Source organism: Gracilinanus agilis, chromosome 4 (genome assembly GCF_016433145.1).
Source record: "Gracilinanus agilis isolate LMUSP501 chromosome 4, AgileGrace, whole genome shotgun sequence".
In the NCBI taxonomy this organism is placed as follows: Eukaryota; Metazoa; Chordata; class Mammalia; order Didelphimorphia; family Didelphidae; genus Gracilinanus; species Gracilinanus agilis.
The window spans coordinates 390,517,663-390,530,117 of record NC_058133.1 but is presented as its reverse complement, the minus strand read 5'-3'; positions in this window follow the sequence as shown (position 1 = coordinate 390,530,117).

Here is a 12,455-nt window from a genome sequence, read left to right as displayed (position 1 = left end):
TTCTCATAGCTCCCCATTTTCTCTGTGAAATATAAACTATTCTGCATGTTTTAGAGAACTTTAAAAATTAACCCAAACCTCCTTTTCAAATCACATTATTTTCTTAGTTACTTGCCAATGAAATTGTCCTTTTTAACTATTCCTCATATAATATTCCATCTCAGGTCTCCATATTGTTGCATAATCTGTCCCCACTGGCTGGAATACATTCTCTACTCACCTTTGCTTTTTAGATTTTTTTATTTTCCTTAAAAACTTTGTTGGAACATCACCTTCTATATGAACAATTTATTAGTCTCTCCAACAATTGGTGCTTCTCCTTCTCCCCCCAAAAGAGTTCCTTGTATTTATTTCCTTTGTACTTATTTATATGCATGTGTCTCCTCTGATAGAAAGTAGCCTCTGTGAGAAGAGTGACCCTTCTTTCCTCCCTCCCTCCCTCCCTTCCTTCCTCCTTTTCTTCCTTCCCTTTTTCTTCCTCCCTTCCTTCCTTTCTCTTTCTGTCTTTCTTTCTTCCTTTCCCCACCATTTAGGAATATTCCTGACATGTAGTACAGATGAAGAAACTGAGGTAGACAGATTAAATTAAATGACTTGCCTAGGGTCAAATTGCTAGTAGATATGTGAGGTAACTTTTGAAATCATTTAGAAACATGTGAATCGCATGATAAAAAAGGTTTACACCTTCAGAGACCTGTAATAAAAATTAATATCTTTAGAGGTGAGAAGTTGATACCACAAGACTCTGCCTCCCCCCTCAGCCCCCCGGCCAGTGCTGGGCAATTTGGAAGTTGCCATTCGTCCCTGTGAAGAGGGTAAGGGACAAGAAGCTACTAAAAATGCTCTAAATTTCGGGGTCTGGGAAGTTGGATTCAAGAAGAAAGTCTCCTTCAGGAGTCTTTCTCAGCTCCAGTCATTTTGACTTGCCTCTTGGAAGGAATTTGGGTGAGTGAATAGCTGCCTTTCCTTTCCTGACTTTGGGAGAGAGTTTAACTTTGGTTGAGAGGGTTAACAAGTTGTGCCTGGCTGAGTCAAGCACCAGATCAATATTTAGTGCGATAGTCTAGACATCTTCTCTATTCCTTTTTGTATTTCTCTATTTTCACTCTTTCCATCTCTTTTGTAAATAAAAGTTATTAAAAGTCTTGAGCTATAATATTTTAATTTGGGGACCACCATATTATTTATAATTTTCATATATTTTAGTCAATCCATTAAAATTTAATTCCTAAAAGAAAAAGGAATTAACCAAAATTAAATAAAATACATATCATACACATCTAACAGCTTTTGGGGGACAGATCCTATATCATTTTTTTCTTCAAAAAACTGACTAGAAATGCCTGTGAGAGAACATTCTACACATGGAACATATTTTAGATGAGAAACTTCTAAAGTATGGAATCAAGGATCCCAAAAGTGGTTCATATAGTGTTGAAATGGGTCCAGCTCATTAAAAAGTTTTGAATAGAAGGGATGATCATCGATTGGAGAATGGATGAATGAGTTGTGTTACAGAATTGTAATGCAGTACTATTGCATCATAAGAAAGGACAAACAAGATAATCACCAAAAAAAAAAAAAAAAAACTCTTGAAAGACTTTTGTGAACTAGTGAAAAGTGAGTGAGCAAAGCAATGATGTATCATGATCATTGAATGAATTGACTGTTATCAGCAATGCAAATTTTGAGGACAATTCCAAGGGAGTCATGATGTAAAAGGCCATGGACTGCCCTAGAAAGAATTGATGGAGTCTGAATACAGACTGAAGCATGCCATTCTTCACTTTATTTCCTCCATGAATTTTTCTCTACCATAAGTGACAGATGTCTTCTTTCATAATGTAACAAACATGGAAATACATATCATATGATAACACATCCTATGCTCAACCTATATCATATTGCTTGCTGTTTTGAGAAGGGGGTAGGGGTGAGAAAGAGGGAAGGAACAGGGATCTCAAAATGGCAGAAAATGATTATTAAAAATTGTATTTACATGTAACATGGAAAAAATAAAAATAAAAATTTTAGATAATAAATACAGGCACAAATGCACACACACACATACGCACACATACATTGTTATTTTTCAAATACAGGTAAATGTAGTCATGCCATATTTTAAAGTTGATTATATACTTGGCTCCAAACTTTGGAAGTTTGAAGTAAAAAAAAAATTAATGAAGCAGTAATAAGACCTATAGAAAGATCAAGTAAAATAAATTAAAGAAAGATCTGAACTACTTATTTATAGGATTATAAATCTAGGGTTAGAGGCTTAGAGGACATTCATTCCAATCTTCTTTTTTCAGATATGAAAAAACTGAAAACAAAAGTTAAAGGTCTTGTATGAGATCAAACATCAAATAAGGATCGGAGTCATGATTTGAATATCTTCTTTAACTTCCAATCTAGTGTATCTATTATACCATATCAAATTAATTCATCAAATAAATCAGTTTTCAGAAGCACTTATTAAACTCTTCTAAATGCTAGGTGGTAAAGTGGATAGAACACAGGATCTGAAGTCAGGAAGACCTGAGTTCAATTCCATCCCCAGACACTAGGAGTAGGACCCTGGGAAAGTCTTTAATGTCTTTCCTCTTCAATTTCCTTCACTATAAAATGGGGATAATAATATCACCTACATCAAAGATTGTTGAGAGGACAAAATGCAATCATATCTTAAAGGGTTTAGCACAGTGCCTAAAACATAGTCCATGCTTGATAAATGCTTATTCCTTCCCTTCCTCCATGTAAAGAATTGGGGATAAAAACAAAGAAATAAGACAGCTCCTCTATTGAAGTAGCACACATTCTTCCAGAGATATACAGCATAGTTGTTTAAATATTGAAGCTTAGTTGCTTACTGTAAGAAGTAGGAATAAAGCTCTGTTGGAAAAAGTCACTGGATTACTTTGGGGGGAACTCCATCTCTTCAAGTTTCTCAATTTTTTCACAGAATTAATCTTCCTCTTGAAGGTAAATTAAACTGAAAAGTCAGTTTTAGGATGGAATGGTGATATACTGGGGAAAAGCAATGTTAAAGTTCCAAATTATAAAAGAGAGCAAACTTAACTTCTCCAAATTAAAAACTTTGATACTTTCTTTGAGGCGTTTACTAAATGAGGTAAAATAACATGATTTTTAATAGCAAATCACATCTTCATGGTCACATAACTAATCAAGGTTTATTAAATATGAACCTGCTATTTATTATTTTTTCATCACACACATACAAAACACTGATACATAGAGGCATACACAAAAGTATTTGACTCCACTATGGTGCAAAATGCAAGTCTTATTTATTTATTTAGAATGGTTTTCCATGGTTACAAGATTTATACTCCACCCCCAACTCTTTCTTCCCACTGCTGAAGCTGACAAGCAGTTCCCCTGGGTTATACATGCATCACTTTCAAAAGTTATTTCCATGTTATTCATATTTGCAGTAGAGTGATCTTTTAACATCAAAACCCTAACATATCCCTATAAAATTATGATTGATCATATGTTTTTCTTCTGCATTTCTGCTCCCACAGTTCTTTCTCTGGATGTGGATAGCATTCTTTCTCATAAGTTTCTCTGGATTGTCCTGTGTCATTATATTGCTTCTAGTAGAAAAGTCTATTACATTCAATTTTTGCTACCATCTATTAATCTCTGTGTACAATGTTCTCCTGGTTCTATTCCTTTCTCTCTGCATCAATTCCTGGAGGTCTTTCCAGTTTACAAGGAATTCCTCAAATTCATTATTCCTTTCAGTACAATAGTATTCCATCACCATCATATACCACAATTTATTCATCCATTCCCCAATCAATGGACACTCCCTCATTTTCCAATTTTTTGCCACTGCAAAGAGAGTGCCTATAAATGTCTTTGTATAAGTCTTTTTTTCCTTATTATCTCTTTGGGGGACAAACTCAACAGTGGTATGGCTGGATCAAAGGGCAGGTATTCTTTTAAAGTTCTTTGAGCATAGTTCCAAATTGTCCTCCAGAATGGTTGGACCAATTCACAACTTCACCAGCAATGCAATAATGACCCACTTTTGCAACACCCCTTCCAACATTTATCACTTTCCTTTGCTGTCATATTAACTGGTCTACAAGATGCAGTCTTAAAGACTCTCCTCTAGCAAAGTGTGCTCTATCTACTTATTAAGTTCACATGAACTTTCTTGAGAGGAACCTAGAGATATTCATTTGTTCAGTGATACAATACATCCAGAAACATGAGGAATTAAAAAGGAAGACACATGATCACCTAGGCATACATTCTAAATATGTGCTTGCTTTTGTATGGCTTCATACTGATTGAATCGATATCAATCAGAATCTATATAAGATTTAGAGAGATTGTTCTAGGCACCCATACAGGAAAAATAAAGTGAATGAAAATGCCTGTTTTCCAGACTAAGTAGAGTTAGATATACTACTCATCAGTACCTGTGTTATGGGCAGGTTCTAAATAGGAATAATGAAGATTCCAGAGTTGAACAGGAAAATGATATTGGCCTAGATTATTTTAGAAAATTGCATGACCCATACCACATAAATACCAAAGTATTTTTTCTGGCATCAGTATTCTTCTCATGATGATCCCTGGTTATAAATCATGGAACAGCACAAACTCAGAAGAATCAATGAAAAAGAGTTTGGGTCAGAAAATGAAAATTAGCTACAGCCCATTATGAATTCTAATGTGAACATGAGAAATGCCATAAAGGACATCATGTTAGAATGTTGCACTGATATTCATGAAATATTAACAAAATCAAAAGAAATGAACATATTAGGGAAATATACTCATCCCCACATTCAGTAAGTTGTTAAATCAAAATAATAGCTAGTATTTATATTTCTATTTTCACATCTCTCCTGTTTACCTTTGACTTCATTTAAACCACCCTACTGATGGAAGGTTCTCATGACCTGATACTTGGATTATTAGCCCTGTGGTTATTCTCCCTGATGAAAGGTGATATAAGTAAATTAAAGTAGTTAGAATTCAATACTAGAGCCTTTGAATACAAACCTAGTCTCTTTGTTTCTATCAGTTTTGAGTAGTATAGAGATGAGGAGAAAGTTATCTGGAGATTTTTGCTGAAGTCATAAAAGGTAATGGGTAGGTAATGGACCTGAAAATGTGTTAAAGTATTACACAAAGTGTATAGAACTATCTATCTATATCTATGTATATGTATATACATATATAAAATGTTTATGAAGTGTGTGGTAGTCCTTTATTTGAACCTGAAGGAATTAGAGAATAATTAGTCATTGGTTGACAGAAGGATGGGACATGATCTCTACAAGTGCTTTCTATCCAATGCCCATTTTCCCTCACTGATGATTATTTGTGGAAGAAATACCATAGGTCTACAAGGGAAAGTCTTACTACTATTGTTCTTGCCATGGAACTTCAGCAAGAGTTTTTGCTTTAAACTAACTTTGCCCTCTGGTTAATAATTAAAGGTAAGTAATTGGTGGAGGCTCTTGGGATACAGTTTTTGAATGAATCACAAGACATCTTGAATATGGGAGTGATCATAACTGAAGGGCAAAGGGACTTAGCCTGGAATTAAACATGCACAGCACATAAAAAGATTTCATACTGCTCATGAATTCCAAAGTCCTTCTTTCTGAAACTATTCTCCCAGTGATGTTTTCTAGCCACAAATCATGAAACACCACAATCTCAGAAGAATCAATGGAAAAGACCTTTCAGGGGGGAGTGAAGTTGGCACACTCAAAGGGCAAGTTACATACAGAGCTTGAATTTAATAAATAGGCAGTTTAACCAGTTAAAGTATGGATATTGAAGACATGAGGGGTGAGAAAGAAAATGAGAGACAGACAGACAGAGAGAGAATGACACAGAAGCAGAGAGGAGAAAGAATGTAATAAATTTAGAGTAACAAATGAAAACTACATAAAGGGTAGGAAGAAGCAAATTTTGATGACAAGCCAGTGTGTTCTTATCACACATCCTAAATTACAAGGAAATCATAAGCATGTGTCTTCCAAGATTCACTCAAAATTCCAGATTCACCTTTGAAGAGGAAAATTTATAGTATTTCTTTGATAATGCTATTTGTAATGGAATAAAATCCAGGCATGGAACACAGAAACTCCCCAAAATATTTTTCAAATATCTCTGTAAGCCCTGAGATTTATCTGTCAGATCCTTTCTTTTTTCTTAACCTGATAATACTTAAGTAATTTGGTTCTCATTTTTTTTTCAAACAGACCTTATTAAAATCTTGGCAAGAATGAGAACTTGCATGGAAATCTTTCTCCCAATATTTCATTTTGCTGTGGGGGTTACCCTTAGTTCTCAAAGGACATGCCAGTAGAAACTAATCCCTGGCAGACTCAAAGAAGCTGGAAAAACTTCAAGTGTGGCCTCTGTGAAGGACTATGTAAGTCCTCCCCTCCAAAAAAACCTGGTTTGGTATGGAAAGGTTTATCACAAGAATCTCCAACAAAGCCTGATGCATTGTTTCAGCTCTACAAATACTCAAAGCCTGTGACTAGGTTAAAAGGGATCATAAACTGTCTCAGTAGAGGGAGAACCCACGCTGACAAAATCATATAGTCTTCAAGTATTGAAATAAAAATATTTGCATATACACATTTTGGACATTTTTCCCCAACTCAAAACAGAATTATTCATTCACAAATATTTGTTTAATCCTTATTTGTGAAGGGAAATGGAAAATTTTGTTTTAAACTATGAAGCAAAAGGGTTATACTACAGTACAACAAATCTGCTGTTTCAGATTTGTGAAATGAATTTTATTTAAATAATACCTGCAAATTCTAAATAGGATAGTTTTTTTTTAATCTTTTTGACTAATTATCAGAAAAAATAATAGAATTCAAACTATGCTCTTTTTTAAAAAAATAATAGCAGGTTACTTTTGTTTTCTTTTGCTAATGATTCATGTCCTGCTATTATTTAAATATAAATTTGGATTACTATAACTTATTTATTCCCCTGCCCCTCTTAATTACCTTATGGAGATTCTCTTGAGTTCTGTGTTTGGGCAGCAAACTCTATTAAGTCTGGTTTTTCTTTATGAATGCTAGGAAGTCTTCAATTTTATTTAATGACCATACTTTCCCCTGCAAAAATATAGTCAGTTTTGATGGGCAGTTGATTCTTCATTGTAGACCCAGCTCTCCTGCTTTCCAGAATATTCCATGCCTTCAGGTCCTTCAATGTAGATGCAGCCAGATTTTGTGTTATCCTAACTGGGGTTCTCTCATATCTGAATGATTTCTTCTTAGCAGCTTGTAATATTTTTTCCTTGGTCTGGTAGTTTTTGAATTTGGCTATAATAGTCCTGGAAGTTGTCAGTTGTAGATTAAATGTAGGAAATGATCTGTGGATTTTTTCAATTTCCACTTTTTCCCTCTTGTTCAAGGATGTCGGGGCAGTTTTCTTGGATAATTTCCTGTAGGATGATGTCCACACTTTTTCTTTTGTCATGAGGCTCTGGTAGACCAATTATTCTTAAATTGTCTCTTTGGGATCTGTTCTCCAGATCTTTGGTTGTATCAATGAGGTGTTTCATATTCTCAAATTTTTCATTTTTTAATTTTGTTTTATATATGCTTACTGCCTTGTGAAGTCATTTGCTTCTAATTGTTGAGTTCTATTTTTTAAAGACTGAATTTCATCCCTGACTTTTTTGGTCATCATTCTCCTTCTGGTCTGATTTTCTTTGTAGATCATCTTTTGCTTTCTTTGCTTCATTTTTGAGCTGGTCAATTTTGGCTTTTAAGACTTTATTTTCTTGTTTTAGTTCATGTATTTCCTTTTTCAAATTGTCTTCTGCCTCTCTTAATTGCTTTTTGAGTTCCTGAAGTTCTTGAGTTAATTCAATTTTGATATCTTCCAAAGCCTGTGTCCAATTTGCTGGAGCTTCATGATCTTCTCTTTCATTTGCTATTTTTTCATTGCGTGGAAAGAAACTGCCAATTGCAATTTCTTTTCTCTTTTTCTGTTGTTTACTCATATTTTTTCCCTTTTCTGTTCTGCTAGTTTAAGCAGATAGATTTAATGAGCTTTGATGAAAGAACTTCCCCCAGCTGGCAATGGAGGTTTGTAGTTACATTCTCTGCAGTCTATGGAGAAGGGGTGTTGGAGTTTCCCTGCCCTCTGAAGACTTCTTCTCTATCCAATTGATGGGATTAAACCTGGATTAGTCTGTGTTGCTTAATGTGCCCTGAGGCTAAAACCTTGAGAGAGAAAAAAGTGTGTGTGTGTGGGGGGGGGGGGAACAAGACAGAGTATTTTCACTGAGTTGTCCAGTAATAGGTCCCCTGCTCTGTCTTGCTGTTAGACCTGGTTTTCTTTCCTCTTGAAATGCTCTTTTCTTTATCTTGGTGTGATAAAGCCATTAGGTCTGAAGTTTTGCTCCATCTAAGCTGGCATCCTCTGAGCGTTTTTGCTTTGTTTCTCTGGCTTTCTTCTCTATCCACCTCACCAGTGCTTGTGTTCAACTCCCCAAGTTCTGCTCCAGCAAGGCCCTCTCTCTAGGCCATTGGGCCTGCCCGCCCAGAGATTTTGGGGTGCTGGAGGCTTCGCATAGCCCTTTGGGGAGGGGTCCTGGGATTCCCCTTATATGCCTTCAGACCCAACAGTTCAAGAATTCAAGCCTTTTCCTTGGCATACCTCTTGAGATGTCTAGCAGTAGTATCCCCCTGCTCTGTGCTGTTGTTAGATTTGGTCCTCTTTCTTCTCAGAGCGCATTGATCTCTATCTTGGTGTAGAAAGGGTATGGAGGTTTTATGATTTGCTCCATCTAAGCTGGTATCTTCCCGAAATGGAATACTGTAATTTATATTGAGTTTTGCATATCCACAATGACACATAAATGTCGGTACAACCATTGTAGGTCCTTCATCAGCACCTAATAAGACAAATGAGATCACCTTCTAATGTGCATTTCCACTTGTTCTTTTTTCTTCCTCCAATCTACTATTCATGCTATTAATAGTATAATCTTCCTCTTGTATATATCTGGTCATGTCCTACCACTGCTCAAAATTCTCCAGTGACTTCCTCATATCCATGAAATAAACTACTTAGCCAGGTTTTTAAGACCTCCCACAAACTGGTATCACTATTCTTTTCAACTTTAGATTCATCCAACTACCCTCAATATGTTCCTACCCTTGTGTCTTGTCTAGTGTTGTACTCTATCATAGAATCTCTGTATTTGAAAGTAGGTCTTCTAATCCAACAAACATAAATGAGCATTGTAGAATACCTGATAAGTAGTCATCCAGACTTTGCTTGAAAACCTCCAAGGAAGAGAAACTCAATCTTCTGAAATAGGACATCCTGCTTTGGGAAATATCTAATAACTGTGAAGTTTTCCCCTTGATATCTAGCCTCAATTTGCCTTTTTCTAACTTCCATCCATTGCTCTTGATTCTGCCCTCTGGGAACAAAAAGTAATGATTCTAATTACTCTTCCTTATGATACCTTTAAAACATTTGAAGATAGCTATTTGTTCTCCCCAAGTCATCTTTTTCCAGACTAGGCATCAATAGTTTCTTCAACTGCATCTTATGAAAAATGGACTCAAAACCCTTACAACTTTATTTTTCTCCTATAAGTACTTTCAAGCTTACCAACGACTTTCTTAAAACATAGTGCTCAGAATTGAATACAATATTCTAGATGCTTTCTTATGTGGGACAAATAAAGTGGGACATAAGCAAAGTAAATATTAAGCAGTCCTTCTTTCTCACTGTTTTCAAATACCACCAAATGAAAGTCCTCTTTTTACTTTGACCTTCACTTTCCCCAACTATAGTCATGCTTCATTCATTTCTGGGGTCCTTAAGCTTCCTTTACTAGCTGCAGTTCATTATAAGTTTCAACATTCCTGATCTTATTTTCATAAGACCATGCTGTATTCTCAAATATATTCTTTGCTATCTGCTTGTTTCAATCTTCTACACACTTCTATTTTTCTTACAGTATCTTTTTAATTACAAGCATTTATTTCTATCCATTCAACCTCCTTCTGCTGAAAAATAAAATGAAAATTCTTTTAATGAATTTGTGTGATCAAGCAAATAATCATGCCCAAAATTCCACATTCTATACTTCAGCTCTCTCATAGGAGATTAGTGGTACATTTTATCATTAATCCTGTGGAATAGTGTTGTTTGCTCATTGCATTTGTCAGATTTTTGCTGATCTTTGTTGTGTCCAATTTGCTTTTATTTTTAAATATATAAGTTCAAACTTTAGTTTTTTAAAGTTGTCCTATTTTTCTTGTTTATTTTTTCTGACTTTTTAAATACAGATACTGCAATGACTGTATTTTTTCATTTCTCTTCTCTTTTACTTTTTTTTACCTCAACATTGCCTGCCCAAGCTTCCAATCATGAAAAAAAAAGAAAATTAGAGCATTATCATAAGTGTAGTCAAGCAAAACAATCCTCCTACTGGTTATTACTGAAAATGTATGCTTTTCTGCTTTTTTAGTTCATCACTTTTCTGTGAAGAAATAGATAGCATATTTTATCATTAATGTTCTATAATCATAGTTGGTCACTTAATTGATTAGAGTTTTGAAGTCTCCTAGTATGCCATTTCCTTTTTCATATCATTTTACACATGAGGAAATTGAGGTAAGGAGGGTTCAATTACTTGCTTGGTGTCAGAGCTAGTAAGTTTCTGAGGTCAGATTTGAACTGAGGAACATAAGTCTTCCTCACTCCAAGTCAGGCACTTTATTCACTGTACCACCTAGCTGGCCATAACATAGGTACAATACTAAAATGTTGAAAATAGAAGTTAAATGACTTGTCAAGAGTCACACATTATGTTACTGAGACAGGATTCAGGTCTTCCTGACTCCAGGTTCTACACTTTATCTATTATGTTTCCTAACAAGTAATAAAAACAACTTACATATATTATCTAATTTCAGCTTCACAATAGTCCTATGAAGTAGAGAGTTGTATTGTATTAATTTATTATTATTTATTAACATTTTATGCTCCAGTCATTCAATTGTTTGTTATGTCCGACTCATAGTGACCCCTTTGGAATTTTCTTGGCAAAGATTCCAGAGTGGTTTGTGATTTATCTGTCTATGCTACCTATAGTCTACCTATGCTAGTCTATAATTTCTATAAATGACTAGATAATCAAAATTTTGCCTTTCCCAAGGCTCTAGAACACTGTTCTAGATGTCAGAATACCTAAATACTTCAGTGGATTTGTGATCTCATTGTTTTGGAAGTTCTCTGAGAGGATAAAGAATGGAATCTATACATGTTTGTTTGTCCAGGCTGTTCAACACATAACTTTTGCACAGGGTTTCCACCTAATATGATAGATGCTTTCTTTGCACTCTCCTGACAACTCAAGGGTATCAGTGGAATTCTGGCTGCCCATCTGTTATGTCTCATTTGCAACAGTGGGATAGTCCACCTTCTTTTGCCATCATATAATTTCTTGGAGAAATCTCTTATTTCTGTTCTCCCAAATTCTTTATATTTTATATGCTTCAGTCTACTCAAAAACACCATGTACCTCTTTATTGCCTTCTGTGTAATATCAACACTGCAGAAGAATTTTATATATGATATGTGAATAATGAATGCTTATTCATTATGGCAGTGTAGCAAAATGGATAGGGAACTAGATTTGGAATGAGGAAAGCTTTTGCCACCTTACACACTAAAAGTAAGAAATTGGGCAAGTTATTTCACATCTCTGGGTCTCAGTTATTTAAACTGCAAAATGTGTAAAACAGTAACTTTTACTTCACAAGTTTGCTTTCATAATCAAATTATATATATATATGTATATATATACACATCTGCATTTATATAATATAAACACAATTTATATATTGTATATTGTATAGGTATTTATAAAATGAATTCATACAGTTGTATGTAATTATTTCATATATTTAAATTATAGACATATGGGAATTCTACATATATATATGTAGATACATACACAAATATAAAAGACTTTGCAAATCTTGAAACCCTATCTAATGAGATGTTATTAAACTATATGACGTACATTTAAATTAAAAAATGAGGTATTGTTACATTGAAAAGATTTTGGGAAGATGGCAGAAAAGATTTACCCCTCCCCCTTCAAATTTCCCCACAGACGTTTAAAAATAGTGCTTCTGAGTTAATATTGAAGTGGCAGAAGTGGTTAAGATTTGGGGAGAAATAATTGTCCAGTGTGAGACAACTTTAGAATAAACTAAGAAGGCTTTAGATGGCTATCTATTTATTAAATAGATAGCAGGGCCTGGAGGCAACTGTGTAGGCCACAACCTCAGAATAACACTGAAAAGATTGTTTAAATATAATATATGATTAATGCATACTAAATTACCATGTTGGTGGTTAATTAAGAGAAGATTGTGGGATCTACAGTC